Source organism: Halyomorpha halys, unplaced genomic scaffold (genome assembly GCF_000696795.3).
Source record: "Halyomorpha halys isolate HHAL.00 unplaced genomic scaffold, Hhal_1.1 Scaffold723.1, whole genome shotgun sequence".
Lineage (NCBI taxonomy): Eukaryota > Metazoa > Arthropoda > Insecta > Hemiptera > Pentatomidae > Halyomorpha > Halyomorpha halys.
Genome location: NW_027110197.1, coordinates 229478 through 254288, shown reverse-complemented (window position 1 = coordinate 254288; position 24811 = coordinate 229478). Strand labels below are relative to the sequence as shown.

The window sequence follows — 24811 nt, the reverse complement described above, 5'->3', positions numbered from 1 at the left end:
TGCATCTAATAGTATAAAGTTTTAATTATTATTATTGGTTAACTATTATTTTCCTAATTAACTGAAGTTTATGCCAGGGGGAAATAGAATTCTACACCACACAGATTACTCAAACAAGTAGTCTCATTTAAATACAGGCCTGATTAAATTTCTTCCGTGCCGTTTGAATATAAATACAATCAATAAAATAAGAAAATAACAAAACACTGAAAACTTCCAAACAATCTAACTATGGACTCCTTATCAGCATTCAACACGCCACCAACATTTTAAGTGAGAAATGAGCGAGCAGGATATTTCACAGAAATGCACTTTATTGATTTTATTTTTGGCTAAACAGAAATAGAATATTTTTAATATAGTTTAACTGCAATGTTTTTTGGGTATAATTGCACAAACTTAATCATTAATAAGAAGGGCGATAGTGAGGATATCAGGTGAAAGACATCTTGGAATGTGTTCCCAAAAGTTACCAGTGGAATTTGTACTGAGGCACGTACGTTACACATTGCTGATAAAAGCACTGGCGTCAGGTCTATTAAAAATATCCTTCAAGAATATGTTATACCATTTGCAATATTTTTTTTTTCCAATCCATGTCAAAAGACTGATCTACACGACTGTTATAAGGTCTATCTGGACAAACGGAGTTGAGCTATGGGGCTCCACTAAACCATCGAATTCCTCTCGAATCCAATACTTACAGTCCAAAATCCTTAATGCTTAACAATGGGTAGATTCTCCACATGTTTGTATCATGCCATATCACTTACAGCGAATTTACTTGATGTGTATATATGTATATAGTTGTAAATAATAATAAATAAATTATAAAAAAAAAAAATTATGAAAAACAAAGAAGATTTTGGAATGAGTTGATAAAGATTTTTACCGAATTATTTGACGTTGGAGCATAGAGAACCAATAGTGACTCACCCAGTGAGAGTCAACCCATAACTGGTTAACGGGTCCTTTGGGGGCAGTAAAACTCCACTAACACTTTCAAACCCTCCTTAATCAGATTTGTCAATCACATCACGGAAGATGTTACTCGCGTGCTTATTTTTCTAAATATTTAGTCAACAGTCTTGGTACTATCTATGCTACCTCGAAGAAAAAAGATTTATTCAAAACCAGTAAAACAACTTGTGATTTATTCCCTGATTTATAGCTTTAAATTTACTAACTCCTGTCAATGGAATCTTATGTAAAAATGTTTAAAAAACTTGATGGTAAAAAGTTTAATCCTCTCTGGTGGTCCATAGACGTAGTATGGCATTTTTTTAAAATGACCGTCTTTTGATGACATTTTTACTTATTAGAAGTAATAAAATAATGTATAGTAGCAATAAAAAAAAAAAAAAAAAAAAAAAGGATTTTTTTTTTTTTTAAATACCTCATAGATTTATCATTTTTTGGTTTAATTAAAACGTCATAATAAAGGAATGGCTATTTCTGAAAATATGGTTATGGAAATTAAATTATAATTTAAAGACATTTTCGATACAAAACCAATCAAATTTAAATGTTTTACTTTAAATGTTGAACTTTTACTTTCACTTTTACGAAGAAACTTCGACAAAAGTTTATGGTATCGTAAAATAATATCTCTGGACACGAGAAACCATTATAACTGAATTTCTCCAAAGCGAGCCGTACATTTTAGTTGTGAAAGGGCGAAGTTGAGATAGCTTTTGAAGAGAGTTAATTATTTGTTATCTACATTATTACGACTGTTTTACAAGGGAGAGTTGAGCGAGGCTTTTTGTGAACTGAGCCGAAATAACTCGAGAGAGTTATGGGACTATTAATGGGCTAGGGGTGAGGTGCAAAAGTTAAAGTTTTAATGAGTTTTCTTAATAATGCGAGGGGTTTTAGGTAGCACGAAATTATACACATATATCTCAAAGATAAAAAATAAACCAAAACTTATTCAGTTATTTAGCAATGTTTCAGAATTAGCAAAATGCTTTTTTAGTTTTCAAAAGATATTAAAATTAATAGAAAAAAAAATATAAACTAGTTTGTTCTCTCATAATTTATTCTTAATTGCTTTGGAAAGGTTATAAAATAAAAACTAAAGGAATTTGTTTGCTTAAAAATTAAAGACTTTATGAAGAGAAGTAAGACTAAACTAATGAAAAAAAAAGTAATATAATATTACAATTAACTAGTATGTAATAATAATAATATATAGCGATAAAAACTTAAAAGATAAGATTATATTATAGACGTATCTAAATTATATTTCACAATAGATTGTTAAGTATGCTGTGTATAAAGATGGTAAGTAAATAAAACCTATCGTGTATAAAGTATATAAAATTAAGTAAAGTCTGCAGCTACAAAAGTATAGGGGGACATGTAAAACAAGTGAATGAAGAACTGAGTATACTAAAAATAACAGATGAAGACTGCTTGGATAGAAAGCATTTTGGGAATAAACTAAAAGAGGTTGGGGTTCTTTTGGGAAAGAAGGAGAGACGAAGAAGAAAATGGACTAAGGAAGAGCGGGTGAAAGAGTAGAAGGAAGGCGGAAGGTGTGATGCTGAATCGAAAATAATATCCGCGTGGTCCTTGCTGGCCGGTTCATGAACAAAAAAAAATAGCAGAGAGGTTAAAATAAACTATGGTAATATAATAATATGAATAAGTAACATGCAATAATAATGTAAAATGATACATCAATAAATGATATAAACATGTTTTAAAAAATGATTTTAACCAAACCCCCTAGGTGTTGACCTTTCATCCCAAACCACCTCTGATAAACCTTCAAGGCTCCTGAAAAGAAGATGGCCAAAGCACTTTCTAATTTAAAATACTGATTGAATGGTTGGTTTCTTAATGATATTGTCATGGGTTTTATGATAAAATGTTGAAACGTTAGGAAAATAATTTATCTTTTAAAGTTTTAAAGACTAGAAAAGCTAGAAACAGTACCTCTGCGCTCTTAAGTTAGTCTATTAATTATTTTAATTAAAAATAATTTAATTATATTAAATTTCATTCCATTTTATCAGCATTCATATAGATATTTTTATTGTTATTCTTCGGATACATCGATACATAGATTCGAACACCACCGTGTCTAAGTGGTTTAAAATCTGCTTGCTTCCTCAAGTATCAGATCACAGTATCAGCTTTTCGGAAAGTTCCCAGAAGTTAAAATTCTTCTAGCCAGCTGAACAAGCACATTTTCAGACATGTTCACAAGCTTTTTGCCCAACAGAACAATGCGAAACGTTTGTGTAGAGCCGTGACTAAAGCGGTTGTTAGGGCCAGTTGGTGATTTATGGAAGAGTCAGTGACATTTCACAAGCTCTAAATCACTTCATTCCTTGACGTCGGACGTTACCTAAGCCAACTATGAATTGTGTGTTCTCGCTGACCTGCAGAATTTCGTAAAAACTGTAGGTTTGTACTAAAAAATACATTTTAAAAACATTGAACAGTGGACATCTTCAGTCTGCTAAATTAACGCAGATCTGCTAATCATCTTTTTTAGGTAACAAATACGATTTTAAAATTCTGCGAGTCTGTGAGAGAGAAAAGCCTAGCTAAAAAAACGAAAACTTGTACAACGAAAAATAATAATTAAGTATTTAAGGTAATAATAAATCTGAAGTGTAACAGAAACTTTTCCCATTATATTGATACACAGGAAGTACCATTTCATGCCATTAATGTCGAAAATTTTCACCAGTTTTTAAAAAACGGTCCCATTAATTTTCTTTAAACTCGACATGTCAATGTAAAATTATATCGTCTTTAATATCAGCTATGTTTTATAAAATAGTTTGACATAGCTTAAATACCGAACTTCTGACATTTAATTTTATTTATTTAATTTAACAAACAATGTATTAATGTCAACAGTAAAAAAACATATATAAATGTAAAACGTGAAGAAATTTCATATCGCAGAAAATTTTATAAATAAAGGAGAGAATAAATATTTTTATGTGTCACTATTACTATTGCCATTGTAACCATGAAAATTAGAAAAAATAGTAATAGTTCACAAAATGGTAGAAATTAAAATAGTAGTTTCTTATCTAACTTACAAATAGAATTTAAGTATGGAGAAGTAATACATCCTGAATAAAATAGACATTTCAACTTGAAGAGAGTAGTAAATGAAGGTTGTATGTTGCGCGCGATGCCCACCGGCGGGCTGAGAAAGAGAGATTAGTAGGCTTGCTTATGATTTACTTTAGAGATTCTATCAGAAAGGTAGGAGCGGATTCAAAGAAAATATGTAGAGGGAAGGAATTGACAAAGTTTATTGAGCAGTTCTGGATGCCAGACTCGATTAAAAGCTTGTTCAACATCGAGGAAGACTCCCGTGCAGTACATTCCGCGCTCCAATATGGAAGATATGAAAATCAACCACACAATGACTGTTGTAAGGTAGAATGGGATGTTCTAAATCCAAACTGGTGGTCAGGAATAACATGATATGAATCAAGGATTGAATAGAGGGGTTTTAATAAGAGTTTTTCTAGGATTTTTCTCATGAGCAGAATTTTAAATATTAATTCATAAATAATATAATTTGGTATAGGAAATATTATGTTATACTTTTCCCTATAATAATGTGTTGTAAAACGAAGGAAACGGTTACTGTATTGTACTATACAAAATGACTTCACACGGTAATATGTCTTTTACTATTATGTATTTTATTGACCTTCCTATTCTCAAGTAAAACGACCAAGAACTTTTCATGAAAACAATAAATATTATTACTCTAAAGTTATTTTTTATCATAAAGTCGTATTAAATTCGGTTAATATTTTTGAAATATAAGCTAAATATACTTAATTACTGAACAATGTATTCATAAAAACAACCTATAGAGTTGAAGGGTGCCATAATGTGCCAAAAAAGTGCTAACTGTACTAAAGTGGCAACAAATTTCCTACCAAATTAATATATAAATATTAACATATTCAAAGGATGGTACTCCCCCAATAAGGATGGGTTTCTTAAAAGTAGATCTTCCTTGGAATTATTCCCTCCCTCTAAAACCTAGTCCTAATAACACTACTACTAATCAAAATTGCTACGTGAAGTTTAAACTTCATTTACTGTCAAACTTTTCAAATATACAATTGAACAAATTGTTATAAAAAAAGATACCGTTTATATTATTTCCAATAAACAAGAAAAGAGAACAGAGATGAAGAGATAGAGACGAAAGTCAACTATTTTACAATAAGCATCAAATTATTACTAGAAAAAGCATGTCCTTCCTTAAAAAAGAGAAAGTGAAACATCTTTTTACAAAAAGGAGGGTGACATTTTTTTTCCGAGATGAAGGTAATATCGCATTAGAATTCTGAGACCCTTGGCGGTCCATGGACGTGCCACAGATAGCAATCGGACTCCAAGTCTTCGGCCAAGGATCGTTTTAACAATAAACGTATGGTCTTAGAAATCTAGTTTTTCCTTCTTCGGAAAGAAATTTGAACCTTATATCAATAATTCCTAGACAATATCTAATTACATAACTTTGTATCAATAGAAATGTGTTCACAATGGATACGATATGAATTTTCAATAAATTACTACTAGTTTTTTAAGAAGATACTAGAGGAGACAGCAGGAAATAAGGCAGGTGGGCCTCGGTTCCCTTCCTTGTAGTCCACCGTCCTCTGCGGTCCTGTAAAAATTAATATTATTTACATCCATAATATTAATTTGATTGATACTAGGTAAGTTTTATTTTTGAATAGTGAAGGCTTTAAGATAATTGGTTTGAGTGAGTTTTATTTTATTAGGGCAAACTGCGAAACGACAGATAAAAAATCTCAAATCTTTCATGTGCATGGTGAGTTAAATTGTGGAGCTGAAAACTCCAAAATTTCATCCTAGAAACGACGATTTTTTTTTTTTTTTTTACAATTTTGTTTGTATAATTGGTTACATGGTCTAATCCTATGTTCAATTATCGATCTCGACTATGGCCCCCAGGATAGCAGCCAAAAAAATAAATGCATTCGAAAGTGTTTATGCAGATGTGCATCACTCCATGATTCCAGCGCTAAAAAAGTAATAGTTCTTCAAAAAACAAGTGCTTTGCGGTTTGTAGAGTGGTTCCCAACACATCAAATTTTGCGGGCAATAAATTCAGAAACTGAACTGTATGCGCTCCATTTCAATACCTGATTTAGAGCAACGCTCTGGTAAATATCTATACATTAGGTCACTGAAAAGTATGGTGAACTGGTCATTTATGATACTCAGGGCAGGGTAATTTTCAGATAAACTACTCTAGCCACAGAGGGTGGGTCAATTTTTCATTCAGTGGGACCACCCCGAAATAAAAGCAATCCGACCAGGCCAATCAAAACGGCCTAGTTGCAGTTATGTTGAAGACTCGACTCTCCCAACTACAACGGCCAAGCACAAAATTTGCGCTGTTGGACACTCCAGCGGACCGATCCCAAGAATGAGTACCACCGTTGATTTAGTGAAATCATCAGAATCCCGACATTATCCCACAAGGTAGTAAGTAAATACATAAGAACTTTGAAAGTCAAATAATTCAATCTGATAATTCATAGCCAAAAAGTGTACTTAGTCATTAGAATACAATTTTAAATTTCAAAACTGTCTAAAATACCTACAAACAACTAACTAATGATGTTTCGGTAATTCAAGCATAAATCAACACAGTAACCAAAATATCAAATATATGCAAACAAAATACATCTCAATTCAACATTCTTAAAAACTCCGGCTAGAGATGGTACATGATTCCAAGATTTCCAAAACATACTCCAGTATGCGTAGTAAAGCGTATGTGTCTGAATGTCTTGGAGTTTGGACCGTCTCCAGAAGAAAATTCTTCTTAGACTGTTGATGTGATGTACTAGTTTTTGTCCTGTTGTTTAAATTGGCAAAACGTCGTGTTGATCCACGCAAACGTTTTTATTTGTTTTATGTTTGGAGATTGAAAATATTTTTACATAAATAAGTACGAAATAAAAATTTGTAATCAATCTATTATTTTATTAATTGTATTACTCAATATTGTAAATTGAGAAACATCGCGTACGTTATTAATAACCAAAGAATTAAGATTTAAGATTATAATCAGCGTCATATGTTTTATATTTATTGCTAAGCCGTCTTTGAAGCCCCTCTTGTAATATACATCGCGAGAGTTGGGCAAAGATTAGCTATAGATGAAAGTAATAGCTAACATTGTCATGGATACGACTCTTATTCATGAATGAACTATTATTAAACAAATATCGTATCCAAAGCAATTTTAGCTATTAGTTTCATCCATAGCTAATTTTTGCCCAACTCGGTACATCGCACACAATCTGCCTGCGATTGTCGCCAATTTTTCCGTCATTTACCTATAGGACAACAGATATAACGATCTCATGATAGTTATTCCCTATCTGAACTAACCGTCTTCACGTTGCCAGGTGAGATGTTTACCGGTATTTTAGAAACACGAGGATTAGTGTTTGGAATATTACAATCGTATTCAAACAATTAATTTTTGTTTACATTTAAGCGATGGTTCTTTAAAATTAATGATTGGTCATGTTTGCGCCAAAATTCAAACAAAAATGTAACGGTTTCTCATCGCTACATATTTTTTCGAAAAAACTAAACAAATCGGCACTTTTTTTTTTAAATCGATATTTGAAAATTAATATTTAAAATTAAGCATAATAAATATAATAAAATTAAGCATTTATAATTACGATAAGGAGTTGTTAGCCTGGAAGCTAAAGGTATGCGAGGTACGGTATAGTTGAACTCCCTATTAAACAAACGTTCACTAAAATATAACAACGAGACTAAACAACGCAAAGCTTACGTGATCGCGTGACGTCGCTTCCTTTATTACCGAGTACTGACTAATGGCAGTTAGAACGCCAACACTTCACTGCTTTATATCGTTATAAATTCGCTTGAAATTTAATATTAAAATTATTGTTAGTATTTTCTTCATCAAGAACTACTTTTCATATTATAATTTCGGACATTTTGAGATTGAATCGATTTAGGAATAGGATACAACTTTTTCAAGATACGCACGTCACACTACAATTCTCATCTATATTACAATATTATTTGCTGTTTTTTGGGGGGAGGGGGAAGGCGTTACTGGGAGAAGAGTGAGAGATTTGCATATCCTCTAAATAATTTGGAAAAGTTGGGAAATTTGAGTTTTAGGAACCTACATTAAACTTCGAAAATTTTGATAAAACACTATTAAATACGTTATACTCAAAATAGCTTTTAAACGCTATTTATAGAGGCAATTTAACCCAAAATGTTTAGGAAAAGAGGTAATTCTTCGGAATACAGCCAAGACCTTCAGTGATTTCTGAAAAAAACAGACTATTGGAATCAAAACTTATTTAGCAAAATACTTGGAGGAAGGAGTTTAATGGAGAGGGTGAACAGCCAGGAAAAGTGAAGCCAAAAAGGTGGACCTTATGATGACCACCGAGGGCGTGGCATAGCTAATCACTGACTGGTTTCTGGTTCATGCATGCATAGGCGAACATTCGTATTAACCTCAACGTAAACCTGAGTTCCGTGGATGTAGTGAACTCCTTCTTTTTTGCTGTCACTTTTCTTTTAAAGGAGAATAGAGTATATCAATCCGCAGGTCAAATAAGCTTCTTGGTCTCCAAAAAAATTGATGGACTAAGCTACATTCCTTATACTAGAAATATGTGATTAATACATTAACCAATAGCAACGTGCTAAATATCAGCGAAACTGCTACGCCGCGTCAAAAAACTCTCTGTATACGGGCATGGCAATTAGTAGTCTTCGTTGAGTGCTACTAACCTAACCAGAAGGACTATCTCAATCCGGACACAGTGGTTACCCAATCCAGCACTTCTTATTAGAGTTAATTGTCACGTAGAAAGAGACTCAGTGGAATCACAACTTCATTATATGTTTATTTCAATAGTCGTAACCAACACCTCTTTAAATAGCACAAGAATGTCGGTTGGCTACGGATTTAAAATTAAACAAGTGGATGGAACAAACCCACTTTTTTATTTTATGAGTTTAAAAAGTTCTCACATAATACATTAAAAAAACTAGAAAAAAGTGGATTGTTCCCTAGGAATAAATTTGTCTAAAGTTTTTAATAAAATCATATGTGTCGTTTCTCTCCAAAATCCAATCAAATCATACATTTTCCAACAGTATTTGGGTATTTTTTCTTTTTCATTGTTTTAAGTTTCTGACCCCCTCCAGAGCCACTTCAAATTAGAAAGTTGACAATTTGAAACCAACACTTACTTTTCGAATTTTTTAATGGTCTAGCACACTTCCATGTCCAGGTTCAAGGTCCACTAAATAAATAAAATAAAATTTAAATAGAGCGTTAAAAATTTTTAAAGTTGATTGAATGTTAGAGATGCACATTGCTAATTCCATGCTTTTGATCATTTGAATACGCGTTCAATAGTCCACTGAATAAAGGGCGGTTAGAACTTTACTCTCTTGCCACTCCAATACAATCCTAATACGGTTTTAATTCATTACTGTTTTTGTTTTATTAATCTTCATAATATACCAACATATGACCACGACATAATATTTCTGTTATTTCAAGTACATTTACTATAACTTTATATATTAATGTCATATGAAAAAAAAAATCATTTTAGTTCTTACTATCTTCTGAAAAGCTGTTTTTTTTTTTTTATAATTAAGTATATTTTTTTACTAAAATCCACTTTAATTAAATGGTTTCTGTTGTAGTTGGCAACAATACTGAATCAAGCGCTTTTATATATTATTTCATAATTTACAAGTTAATTAGAAATACTATTCAAAACCAAAAAAATCCAATATAATCAATAACTTTAGCTCACATATTTTTTTCAATCGAAAAATCCTGTACTCAGTAGATTTAATGATAAATAAATAAGACGCATTTGAAATTTAATTTTAACATTACTTGAAACTTCCATTTTTTTAGATCGATAATGCATAAATAAAATTATATGAGAAAAAAGAAATTGTTGAACTTAATACTGTTAGTCTTATCTACCTTAGCACTGGAGCCATCGTAATTATCTTGTAGACATTGTAAGAGCCATCCGCGGAAACTTTAAATAAACATCAACTTGCGTAGAATAGCAGCGAAGTCCGTGCTTGAAAGTAGCGAGATAGCCCTACTTCACGCAACCCCGTCCTCGCGTGCAGACAGATCTGATTCTAGTTACTTTATGCACCGTCACATTTTCACCTTTCGACGCCGATGAAAATCCACTTACACACGCAGTTTTAATCAAGGATCATTGCAGGCGTTAATCTTCTTTTCGGAACGGTTGGAACGGAACGGAACAGTTAGAAGTTATCTCTAAAACCCAAATTTTACCAGTAAATTTACATTTTTATTTCGTGATATTTTAAAAGCTTGTGTCTAATCCCTACAGGGAGAAGGTAATGGTGTCCTATACGCTTCCCATATATTTATAAGTTATAAATCATAATGTGATATTGTATATTCTAATACATATTATATAATAATATGTTGTTTGTAAAAATAAAAACTTTAGAGGTATTTACGCAATCTGTGTTAAGTATGCTAAACGTGCTAAGAGTATTAATGTGAAGAAACTCATTTGACTTCAACTAAATATAACTCTAACAAAAAGGATAAAAAAAAAAAAACTTGACAGTAGCACGTTCTGGGGTCTGCTAAACGTTTTGCTAATTTCAATAACATCATTGTTATAGAAATATAATCAATCAACCACAACTGATGAAGCCTAAAAACAAGGCTAGTATTGTATCAGATAATACTTTAACACATTGAGGACCTAAGCGAAAAGTGTTTGTGCTTATTTTTCATATATAAGATGAAATATAATGAAAACTATAAAATTATTAATAAATAATTCCTAAAACTGTTCATATTTCCATAAAAAAATAAATATATTCAAAATTAATGGAGGTTTTCTGAAGGATTAAATCACGGCTATAGAGTCACCAATGCAAATTTTGTGAAATTAAAACATAACTTCACTTCATATATTCGAAATTGTTATCAAGCTCCCAAAGACTTATTAAATTAAGCATTAAAAAAAATGTTTCTTTTATTGTGCCGCTCATTGATTTCAGCGACAGAATCAAAGGTTTAGATATACAGTGGAATCTCGCTTAACCGGACCCAATGGTAAAAATTAAAATTCAATAAAACAATTCATATATTGATTTACATATTAATATATGAGGGAATAGAGTTTAAAATGAAACTTTCTTTTGATACACGGTATAAGTTTGTAAACATTTTCTTTGTTTTTATCCGGAGTCAAAAAGCCTGTTATACATTTTTTTAACCTAACTTATTTATTTTTATTGCCGGTTAATCCGAGGAATTAGTTAAGCTAAAATTTTCAGATTTAAATCTTACTTGATTGTGGATTCTAATTATATTTTCTAAAAAGTTGTTTCTTGACATGTATTATTTATAGTGGTTTGGATTCCATGTAAAACACGAGGATTTTTTTCTTTATTAACCGAAGCTTCAAAGGACTAAGAGGTTAAACCAAGAAGAGAGTCTTATAGATTTTTATTTTTTGCATTGAAATACAGTTTCTTGACTCTACACTGGCTGACTATAGTCCAGAAGAAGCTGAATTGATTGAAGAAGCAGAATGACATGAAAGGTATTTAACTGAGAGTTTTCAATTCCCAACTATCTGAAACTATAGATCCCTTAGATTTAAACCAGAAAATCTGTACGTAATAAAAAATACCAAAAGACGTAATTATTTAAATTTATTTTCGAAATTATTTAAAGAGAAAAATAAAGTGAAATAGAATTATAAATATAAATTAAACAGAATTATAAAGTGCGAAACATGGGCGTTGATGACCTCAGGGTTTTACGCCCTAAAGCCCCAGACAACAACAACAACTATAGATCCCTCAATTCACTTATTTAAGTATTATTCATCATCTAAACGATCATTAATTAAATAAAGTCCGACAGTCATGGATTCAAAACTAGCGTTCATAAGTAAAGTTCAAGTACATAAGTATATATAAGTAATATTCCAGATTAGATGAATACGGTCACCTGAGAGGCTGGAACCGTCCCATAAAGGCCTTTCAGAGTAGGATCCTGGAGAGATGACCCCTGGCAGGGTGAAGGTGAGAAGGTGTAAACAAACAGCGGCTTGGCGGGGGCGGGAAACTAGCTGGATCGATCTGGTGACGTCACAGGGCGGGACCGCCTCTCTCCCCCGCCCTTGCTGTCGGCAGCACCACCTGTGCCTGCTTCGCACACCTCGCGGTTTGTTTTAGCCCAAAAGGATGCAGAGAGACGGAATGTTTTTGTATCAATATGTGTATGATTTTGGATTATTATTGTCAAGCAAAAAAGAACGAGAGAGAACAGAGAATAGGCCAGCGAAGTGACAAGACGACATAATAAATATAATGACAAAAAATCCTCCAATCCTTAAGTACCAATTTTTCCGATCTATAAAAAATGTAAACTGGGTTGTTAATTGGATGTGGATTTTTTTTTTAAGATAAAAAATATTTTATTTAAATCATTTTTGCTTTCTCTTATTTGAATTATCAACTATTAAATTATCAACTAGAGCATGGATGTGACTATGTGATTAGTATTTTTATTTTATTTCGTTTTATTATTACAATATATTTAGTTAGAAAATTTACTTTTACCTATCGTATTTTATTTATGTATGTTTAGTGATCAGGATAATTTAGTGAGGGATGAATATTACACAAAATCAAAAAATTGATTTAGGGCTGTCTTTATGTAATAATTGAGAGAGAATATGAATACAAAATTTATACAAATAAAATTTCAAAAATCTTAATTTCAGATTAAATAAACTATTGTAAAATATTTTATTGTTAATTACTGTCGATAATCTAAGATGAAAGAACAATTTTTTTGTTAAAGTGTAAATAAAACCAACTTTTATTGGTATTCACATTGTATTAGAAATTTACTATTGCTCTCTTGAACTGAACTTGTTTAGGCATTTTGGACTTGTGCCCAGCTTAAAAAAAAAACTTTTTTTTTTCGTCTGTAGTTTAGTCTTAAGCATGTGACTAAATGGAGAGTTTAGAATCTTCAATTATGGAGCATTACAACAATAATATCTAAAAAATCAAGACAATCTTTTTTTTTTAATTAGTAAAAGAAAATTAAATAAGTTCAAAACAACTGCAGATTATGAAGACAGATTTAGAAAATCTTAAAAAGTTTAAAAGTTAGTTAGTGATAATTGTATGTAATTAGACATAAAGATTGGGCAATTATTAAACTTTCAATAAATATTATATATATTAAATAATTCAATGTTGAACATCTAAATTATTATAACCAAGTAAAAGTATTATCTGATAGTTCATTCTGTCTAACAATAGTTGAATAAATTTTTCAAAAATATAGATGTTTAAGGTTAAAATTTTCCATAAACTTTAACCTGAGAGAATTTTATTCAATTTATTAATATTTTATATTATTGTTAATATCAAATTTATATTAGAAATTTTTATTAAATAGAGCAACAATGGTGGCCATGGATTGGTCCATTAGACTCAGTGGTTATGGTTGTCATATACTTTATAACCAGTGTTACATATACCCTAATACTACGCTCAATAATAAATAATAGTTAAAAATACCTGATAAAAAAGCCTTCAGTAAAAAATTTAAAACATTTCAGGGTTGAGAAGCGTAGCAGTGAGTCCTGGCACCTGGCGAACAGCTGTCTTGAGTAATAAACATCACCTGCGTCTAAAACAGGAGTGATATCATCTTGAATAATTAGTAATAAATTAACTGTTAATGGCATTGAAAATAAAATAACAATAATTAGTCAGAGGCCAGCGTCAAAAAATCAGTCATTCATGATTTTACAACACATATCATTATAATCCATGCATGTGATATAGATCTTTGGCATACTTTGAGTGCAGAGAACCAAAAAACCACTTTCTTATCCAAGCAGTAAATTGATAAATAAAACATTATAATGTTAATGTAATTTAGACCAGACGAGTTGTGAAATAATCCCAGAATTAAGCAATTACACTAAAACACTTTCCAACATTTTCCCTTATAACACGAACTATTCATCCATAAACATTTTTTAAAACTATGGTTGGTATCAAATCACCAAAAATTTAATGCTCAAAAATATTTAATTAATAAATAACATAATTGACCCCGAAAAAATGAAAAACCAAACATTTTCGCCGATTATTCGCGAATTTAATTAATTTGATTCCTCACTGAGCTTTTTAAGTTTAATTTTTAATACAATACAGATACTGATACGAACGAATATAATTATTAGGAACTACATCATCGTACATTTATCTACCTTTGATTACACTGTTAGTAGACTTTGTATTTTTAATAGTTCAAAAATCAATATTTTTTGTTTTAAATAACAGAAATCAAATTAAACCTTTTGAATTTATTATGGTTAATACCTTAAAGTCTCTCAGGCCTATAGAGGTTTATTAGCACTCAAAATTGTAGCTTGGAAAATGGACCATAAATTATTTTAAATCCTTTCATTTTACATCATATTTGCTAAAATAAATAAAAAAATATTGATATATCATTATTTGGACAAATTTTAGTTTTTGAAAAACTGCAACTAGGAAACTATTGAAAAGATCTATGAGGGCGAAAATGTATGTCACTTTAAATTGGTTAATTAATTCTTATGGTGCGGTAGACTGCTTTAAAGGTGTGAGCAATATTTAAAAAATTAGCTAAAATGTTGTTTTTCGCTTTTTATACTATTATTTTCAGCAGCGCTTGAGAATTTTTAATGATTTTTGATAAAAAAAAAATTAAGTTTGTGGGAAAATAAACTAAATGTGCGCGTTTATATTTTTTTAGTACAAAAAAATTGTTATTATATCATGTGAATATATGTCCGATCATTGATTGGTGTGCTGTATTGTGGCAATCCAATGTATTTGGGCAGCATGGCTAAATAAAGCATTTTTCTCGAAAAAAAAAAAAAAAAAACGCATCGTCATAAAAATACCACCGAAACACCGTCTGTTTGGGAATTAGTTTCTCCAACACTCAATTTCTCCTTATATTTCCTCTAATACTCAAAAAAAATTGAAATTTTAAATTTCAAAAACTTATATAAACAATATAATTATTGTTTAAATAAATCAATTGGTACCCATGTTAAGTCTCAACACTCTTTATCATATCATCAACAGTCCAACGTTTCGACAAATTTGGCCATCCTCATGAAAAATCTTAAATAAAAATTTACACCACACATCCAATTATTAAAAAACGTTGTGCAGGCTATTCTGTCCAGGTTATTAATTAAAAGTCAAATCACCCTATTTTGCCACAATTTCATTAATTTTTAAAACTTATAATTTTAGATGAACTTAACACTATCAACTATCATATAAACCTTAAATCATATAACACGGGTTCCAATTAGTTTATTTGAACAATAAATATCAGTCTCGAGAAATTGAATTATATAAAACATAACTATTGTTTAGTTATCTGCAAAATTATGGTTTTTTGATATTCATAATAAATCAAGTAAAAACACAACCATCAATGGGAATTCATTCAATAAAAGTTCATAAAAAACAATCTATAATTCAAGGACAATATGTCATGAATTTATGTGAATGAGAGAATCATGATTCATCACCATTCCTAACAATAGTAGTAGAACTAGGCCGCATGTCATGAGCATGTTCCTGCATGAATTATGGCCACTTAATCCGACTATAAACATGTACAGCGGGCTGGCATTCGCAGTTATTATTTATTTACCAATTGATATTCATTAAAATCTTATAGAATAAAGTTGTCAAGTAACAAAAAAAAATGGCTTAAACCAGGAATTTATTTTTATTTAAAAACCTTGTACAAATAAGAGTTAGCCTATAAAATACATAAAATATATAATCAATTGTAGTAATTTTACAAAAATGGCCAGTTTAAGATCATTTATATAAACTAGTAACAAACAATATACCCAAGGTGGGCTATCTACATTGGTCAGAATAAAACAATGAAACAAAAACATTTAAAAAAAACTATACATCCTATTGTGAAGATAGGTATCCAGCTCTAACCAATAGGTTTTGGGTTACATATATAAAAATAAGTTTAAGATCCGATCGTGAGGATACAGACAGAAATTCATACAACTGATTTTGGTCAATATTTCTTAGTTTCGGCATGTATCGGATTCGGTTCTCACGATACTAGGTACAGATTGTCAAAAAATGGAAACAATCCTCCAGTGCCGTTCCATCACAAGCTGGATAAAGCTTCTGTAGGTCCAAATTATGTTTGTGTGAACCAACACTTATAGTAATTGCATATTTACCGGGGAGTCGTCGTTGGATAGCTTTGAGGAGCGTCCATTTTAATGAAGACCCTACCGTACAACTGGTTATATGTCGAATCTAGTAATAACAAGATGTCTATGTTTGACATATTCCCTATATCTATCCAAGATCTCCCGCATTCTAATTCTGATACTTACTGGATCATTAAATAGAATCGGGTCAAATTGGAAGCTCTCTAATAGTTTTCTAATCTGTGCTACCCAGTTATATTGCAAACTCAGCTTGTTGTTACTGTCTAGCTATAGTGACTTTAAATAACATTGTTCCACGAAGCGAGTAAAACTCGTGTTAAGTATTTTGATTTACCAGGACAAAGTTCCCTATAAAACGTAATATCCCATAGGAATGGGCGCCACTTTTAGTAAAAACAACATTTTCTCAATCTTCATAATTTTCTAGTGCTGCAATATTTTTATTAGAAGCGAATAGGATAAGATGTTTTACATTAGCCTTCATGCCAAGACGTACTTTTTGCAACACTATTATCATGTGCAGTAGCATTGATAATGAGATTGCGGGGTCACTGACTCATGTAGGAAGCTAAAGATACTTAATGATGTTATACTGTATCTTGAGTATCCATTTACTATCTGAATTTCAATATGATTTTATAATTGATAAATAATAATTTAAGGTTGCCAAGGTAATTTTTAATCATCAATTACAAAAAAAAAATTATCAATTTTTATATGTGCAAGGTGTCTCACTAAAAATGTTTACCCCCTCTTACATTAACATTTTTTCATTTTTCACTTGGACATAAAAGCGTATTTGAATCCATTAAGAGAGTTGTTTATTTTTTAAGTTTTCTTTTCTCCATTTCTTCTCCAGCTCACCTAACTCTGGAATTTTCAATGGGTTGGAGTTTTTTCACGGTTTCTGATAGTAAGCCAAATTTTATGACGTATGCATATCAGGAACTTTTTTGATCCGAAGCGTCGTGAAGGCGTACATTGTCAAAAACAATTTTACGTATTTTCACGGTGCAGGAAATTGAATAAACCCGAAGAAAAAAAATCGCTTCAGAATACAATTTCCTACAAGAATCCATCATAATTTCAATTTGCTCAAACGGTTAACGAGGGCAAGAAGAATTAATTATAGGAGTCAAAGCAACTATTTGACGAAAATTGAATATTGAAATTATATTGTTCTTTAGGTCTTTTCGACGATCAAAAACTAACGATAATTAGTAAATCGTCAAAAACAGAAAGAAAAAAACGGTCTTAGGCGATTCTAGCCTCCAGAACGCGTCAGATCAAACAAGTGTCCGATATGACTATGTATTAATATCTGATTTTTTATCTGTATCCGAAAAAAATAATCCAAAATTACAAAAACTGTATAGGTTATTTGAAATGAACCTGCACATATATACATTACTAAAATAAGGCCGCCTCCCCCAGATGACGGTAGCAGCGTGGTAACGCGTCTATCTGCCAACCCAAAGGTTGTGAGTTCAAGTTCCTGGCCCTATCTGGGATTATTTCAAGCATATAATTATATAATACTCAATAACATTTGTTAGGCCCGTTAGCCAATGGGTGGCACTAACAAAAATAGGCGTGGGAGTGACGAACCAACAACAAAAACGAAAACCACGTCATGAAACAAGCGATGTATTTCCTAAGTAAATCGTGCGAAACCTTGGACCTCCACGGTCTGTCGTGCCAGTAATAATAATAATTAAATAAGGCTCAAATATTTTTTTTAAATATGTTATTTATTAAGGATTTAAAGTGTTTCTGTATATATTTTTTGTATGGTTTACAGGTATTGTATAAACATCTGTGACAGTGTAAAAATCTTTATATTTTGAGGCGATTCCACATCTTTTTTGCTCATTTTGAAACATTTTTATAATTTCTCTACGTTCAATTATGTAATGATTGTAATTAAGTCAATGTTTAATTAATGTGAGTCAAGTTTGTAATACCTTTTTTTTTTGTAGAACAAATTAGTCGTACAATAAAAAAAAAAATGTCATGTTATACAATTTAAACTTTTTTTTTCATACAATTTCTGAATAGAGTAACTTAGTTGTCAAATGTTGTTTTATATATATTTTTCTCTATATTTTTATTAATTGCATAATGCATGAATGGTTACTACCCTTGAGTATTATCTTATTGTCACGTTGTATTATTTTCAATAAGTTAAAAAAAAATGTTTTCCTTATTTTTTTACTTTCTTTTACTTCTAATTTGAATTAGAACAATAGATTACGAAAAAGGCACACACGCAAAAAAAAAAAAAAAAAAAGCCAACATCGAAAACACTGATGCAATGCAGAATATTTATAAGTTGTCATTTATACCACTACAATTCATGCAAATGCACCTCCAACCGACAAATAATTTCTTAGCATTAATTATTTAATGCAATTGTAGCAGGATCATAACTCGGTGGGCTTTGCAATTAGCACCAAGCAGTAACTCAGGGGTTGTTAGCTAAGAGCGGCCATTACGGCGGTGGTTATGTCCTATCTAGGAGGCACACTCCCCACACAGGCAATTACCGCCTGATTACAGCTTCCTGCTCCACGGCCATCTAAATATACAGGATAACGCTCATGTCCGGTAGTCTGGGCTCGGCGTCTGTCCTCTGTCTGAGGCGACGAGTATCGTCCACGTAATGTATACCGGTACTGCAGAATTCTCCTATATAAATATTGAGTCATCCTGTATAATTCAAAAAGAAGTTATGTTGCAGATCCTATAATAACATGTTGAGATCCTGATCAAGGGGACAAGAAACAAGAAGAGAAAGAAGAAATCTAAATATTATATAAGTATTCCTTCCGCACATGAAAGTGGAAATAAGCGAAAGGCGATTTTCAATATAAGAGCTTTGGTTCGCAGAAGGACCATTCCTCTCAGTTACTACAAATGTTCAAAAGAATCAGTTCCAAACAATTGTGTAAATGTATTAAATAAATAAAAATTTTTTTAGGAGGTAAGGAAAAAAAAAAAAAAAAAAAAATTCCAAACAATGGTGGAAACCATTATCTAGGTTCACAGGGAATCTTTCATCATTTGTATTAGATAGGTTTTGTCAATTATGAGTCAAATGTATTCTAATTTTCCCTTCCAATTTTCATTTATTTATTATTGATTCTTGTTTATATTATTTAATGAACTACTTCTTAAAATTCATCTTCAATACTATCATATTTTCTCATATCTTCACCAAAACATTCATCGACATTAGCTCATGAAAATTTGTCATTTTAATAACTAATTAAAGAGGAAACAAATATTACTCTGAAAAAAATTTTTTCAATTACAAATCCGTTTTGTAAACTGCGTCGCAAATTTTTTTTTGAAGCTACACAATAATGGTCACAAGGCTTACTGATTCATCACTCAACCGGTTTGAAAAATTTCTTAGTAGTTCCCGAACAAAATCTGAAACGTAAAAGGTTTTGACCCAAAACAATAATCTGAACAAATACATATAAAATATTTGAAACCTAAAATTCTATTGGAAGGAACTATGGATATGGGCAAAACCTTAAAGTCTGCAAAAAAAAAAAACTTCCTAATTTATAATATATATATATATTCTCAGCCCATGTAATTCAATTAGGAGAGACTGTAGAGATTTTTAAAACAAAGAAATCCCCAAAAAACACGAGGACATAAAGAAATTATGAGCATTCACCTCCATTTATGTAGCATTGTTAATAAATATCTACACAGACATGTAAATCAATCATGTAAATAAATAAAAAAGTATTATTATATGTTGAACGTATTCCAAATATAGTACCACCCTAGTCAGGGCTTACTTTCTCTATTGGAGCACTACTGCGGACTGCTCCAAAGTTATGCTACTTGTTAGTAAATGTTTGGATATTATGAATTTTAACTGAAATCAGTTGTTATTGTTTCCAGAATTTAATCTGATCATTGTTTTATTTAGGTAGATAAGTCATAACAATAAAGTTTTATTAGCGCTACAAATTTCTCTTACATACCCGAGGATACTACTTGTAAAAACTTGTATTCTTAATTGTTAACTACTAGAATCTATTTAATTGGTAATAATGTTTTTTTCAACAATTAACTATGAATACAAAATACTAAGTTATGTGTAAGAAGTACCATAATAAATTTTATGGCTATTATTATTAGTTAACTCTCAACGTCAGACAATATCAATTAACTTTATGATCATAAGAAATGAGAAAATACGGGCTAGAAACTTTATGAGCTATATATTTTTTAGGCCATTATAAAGCTGGTATAGAAGTTGTAACAAGTTAAAGAAGAGCAAAGAGGATGCCTGAAACTAAGTGGCCGAAGAGTGTTCGAGTCTGAGAAATATTGGATAATGCCGGCTGTGATGTAAGAACCCAGGGGTGGAGGGTGCGCAGGTAACGGTTGGCAGCACTGACTATAATGGCCCCGAGAAATTTATGGCTGGGGGGACTATTAGAGGGCCCCTTCACAAATCTGCCGTCGGGAGATCATGGTTGCCAATAGCACCCAATCCTATGTATATGATCCTCTTTCTTGTTAGCGAATTTGCGATCATACTAGTCGGAATTATTATTAATTAGTTGTTAACTCGATGAAAAATTAGTTTGATGAGAGACAATAATTTTCGAGGAAAAATTATCCTTTTATACAAGTTAATTCAAACAAGAAATTTAAATATACTTAAAGAAAAGATTGAGTGTAAAGCACAGGCAGCAGGCAGCCAGCTGAGGAGATTCAACTGCCTATCACGATGAAGGCATAAACGCCTCAATTATAACGAATGGTTCTTATAAGAAATTGAATTCTAAAATGTATTAGTTCTTTGCATTTGTCAAATTTTCCATACTTCTTGTACGCGAATAGTCACAAAAAACGTCTAGACGCCTTCAGGACGCATCGCAGGATTCATCAATACAAATTTTTTTTTTATCCGATTTCCTATGAGAATTCATCATTGGAAATGTATACTTACATTAGAAGTTTCACAGCTGTGTTAAAAACTAATGGAAAAATTCGACCTCATAACCGAAAGAAATTTCATTTATCTTAACTAAGATCTAACTAAGATCAGTTCAAAATTCCCAAAATCGGAAAAATAGAGGTGTCAACAATATCTTGTATATCTATAACAAAATGGTATGATTTTGATCACAAGAAATACAAATGGTAAAATGGTAGCGGATGAATAAGCTCTGTGTATAATTTTAAATATAATAAATAGATAGTGAAGGTTTACCGAACCCATAGGTTCGACTCCAATACCACCTATCGCCGTCTACATACATCCGTCTTGTAACATAGTCAAAACACAAATTTAGCAAATCAGTCTTGGTGCAATCCTCCCACCTACGCTGCTGTTAATCCCTGGAACGTTTCGCTTCGGTCCATGATTAATTAACATTTTAGGGACCCGTTAGTTACTAAGCCCTACAACCTTTCATCTTCAAGAAAGTTAGCAATGATATAATCTGAATTATATTTACCGAATATTATAAGAAATAGACCATTAAAAATTATTTCGAAAAATAGAATGTGTGAGGCAAATTATATAAAATATTAAAATTAGTGCATTTGTGAGGCCCGTCAGCCAATGGGTGGCACTCACAAAAATAGGCGTGGGAGTGACGGACCCACACTATGAAAACCACGTCAGGAAACGCGCGATGTATTACTTAAGTACATCGCGCGAGGCTTTGGGCCTCCACGGTCTTTCGCGCCAATGAAAAAAAAAAAAAAGAAATTAAAATTAGTCGACTTTTAAAATAAAATACGATTAAGAAATATTTACCTAATAGATAGTTGTAACTAAAATAAATAATTGTATTTTTTTTTGTACCTTTATATGCGTCTTCGATGTTTTTTTTTATACATTATTTTGTTTTTAAATAAATGATACTATTAAGGTTTTATCCATCATTTTTTTTATTAATGATTTCATAAAAGGCCGACAATTTTTAATAGAAAAAAAAATACGTTAATTGCGTTCTACAGTAAACGTACTAAACTCCTCATTTTACAATGGACCACATCATCTACCTCATGAATATACATTCTACCTTAATATGGAGTAACTCTTGGATTCAATAAAATCATGGAATAAATCCAAACCCAAAATCTTTAGATAATATTGTAAGTACTTTATTTAATGTTAAAATTTAAATCTAAATATCAGTAATAAAGTGATGATTTTGCAGTAAAAAAACTGATTAACTATGAACAATAATAGTAGTCTCTCTAAAAGCCATAAAATATAGTTAGTATTTTGGAAAATATAATTATTCATTTTGATTCGCAGACTAGGATTTTTTTTTTTTATGGAATTAAGAAATTTCTTGAGAAAACATAATGGTGAAAACAAAAAAAAATTAAAGAAGATATTATAAATCAATACTGCATATTAACAATAAATTACAAAAATTATCTCACTGAGATAAGTATTTCAGACGGCCGGACGGCTCTGCAAGAACAACTGAGAACTCGAATGACATGTGAAGGCGTTGAGAGAGATAACTACTATCTGCTTCCTACACTATATCTCAAGTGTCTTTCTTGTTTCTTTCATGACTTCTTATCGAAAATTGTATAGTATAACAACAATTAAGTAATACACACAAGCAAAAAAAAAAAGATAGATACTTATAGACACTTGCTGTAAATTTATATATTAGTTTGAGATTTATAAAACTAAATATTGTATTTATTTATTCTATTTAGAGTGAGTACGTAAAAAAAGTAAATAAAAGTATTTTGTTCAAACAAGAAACCTATATAGATGTTCTGATGAAAATTGAATAATAAAATTGTAAGACCTTTTTCTGTAAAATAACTAAAAAAAAACCTTTTTTTTAACGTATTATTTAGATTAATTAACTGAGACAGACAGAGATCATATAATATTTTTTTATTAACAAATTGAGAGAGCAGTTTTCGGTTTCCAGCACCATATTCGTCTCTATTTAACAATTTAAAAGCAAATTATTATAATAAATTGCCTCAATTTTATGTATTTGTTGCGCAAATTTTCAGTATAGAAACATAACTTTAATTTCTTTTTCTCCATTTTTCAGGATGTCATTTATTTCAATAAATTAGACGATGAATTATTTTTCATAAATCTGTGTTTTTGTGTAACACTGTGTACACACTGGAATGCACTGGATATTCCATTTTTTCGTTACTTGCGGCACCCAATTTAGAGACTACTGCTTCGAGTCAATATTCTTCAATTGTATTTTATTTTATAAGTCAGCTTATTTTAAGACTAATTCTAAAATCACTCACTGATCAATACAAAGCTAGAATATTTTTTGGTATAAACTCCAAAATTTTCTACAATATTAGCCTTTTGCACACATACATTCCAGTGTCTAAACAAGACATTTTTGACATTTCCATTAATATAAAACTATCTCTGCAATATAAAATATACATTAAACTTCTATTTAATTAAATTCCTGGCGTAATCGAAGTTCTTCAAGGCGAATGACGTTTCATCAAGAACACATCTAATAAACGCAGACCACAAATAACGTTGCAGTTAGAATTACAACCAATCCTATTTCTTACTCCATATTGCTTCATAAATAATTCTGGTTTGTCATCTCTCGAATGGACAAGACCAATCATATCGGTTTTTGGCATGATAGTTTCGTCATTATCAACACATATTTAATGCAGTAAAAATTCTAATAATATGCCATAAAATATACAACAAAATATGTTAAAATATACCATGAACAAATCCAAACATGCAATTATTTTGTATGTTAAATATTAATTTGTTACGATAAAAAAACCAATAATAGTAAAATCAATCAAATTAAAAATAACTTCATTATAATCGTATATATAATAATTTTTTTAAAAAAATTTACAGCTCTAATTAAACTAAAAATATAAGAAGTAAATAGTGACATGGAAGATTTTTGAAGAAACTACTCATTGGTAGCAATAACATTGCTACATTTGAAGGTCTCGAGACAATCTTCATTTCAGTTGCTTCGGAGGATCAGGTATGTAAGAGGATATAAGATTAGAAACTAGTAGGTTCGGGCTTGATAGATTCTATAAGGTACAGCAAGGTTTTATGGGTGATTCTATTTGTGATAAAGTAAGCAGCATTGAGGATTTTTGATTGTTAAGATTGGACTGGAGAGGAATTTGATGGTTTTAGTGTAGCCCTAATGTTTTCTGTTTAGGAAATGTGTGATTTTTTAATGAAAATTGACTTTAAACACGAAAATAATTATTTTTTTATTAATTAAATTTTTAGACAATTAATAATCAAATATATACATGGACTGGTCCCTAAGTATGAAAATAGGATAACTCTTCAGAAATGATTCGGATAGATATTTGAACAATAGCGGTTAAAATTTTATTAAAAATTATTAATTTAATTTTGAATT

General features: G+C 30.8%; 1 long non-coding RNA gene across 1 annotated transcript in view; it reads right to left on the bottom strand.

Moving 5' to 3' along the window:
- Positions 1-24811, bottom strand: part of LOC106685676 (uncharacterized) — a 53285-nt gene that overhangs the window by 6483 nt on the left and 21991 nt on the right. The window contains exon 2 of the long non-coding RNA XR_001343882.2: positions 13684-13795. This is a non-coding gene — a long non-coding RNA (uncharacterized lncRNA). The remainder of the gene's footprint in view (positions 1-13683; positions 13796-24811) is intronic.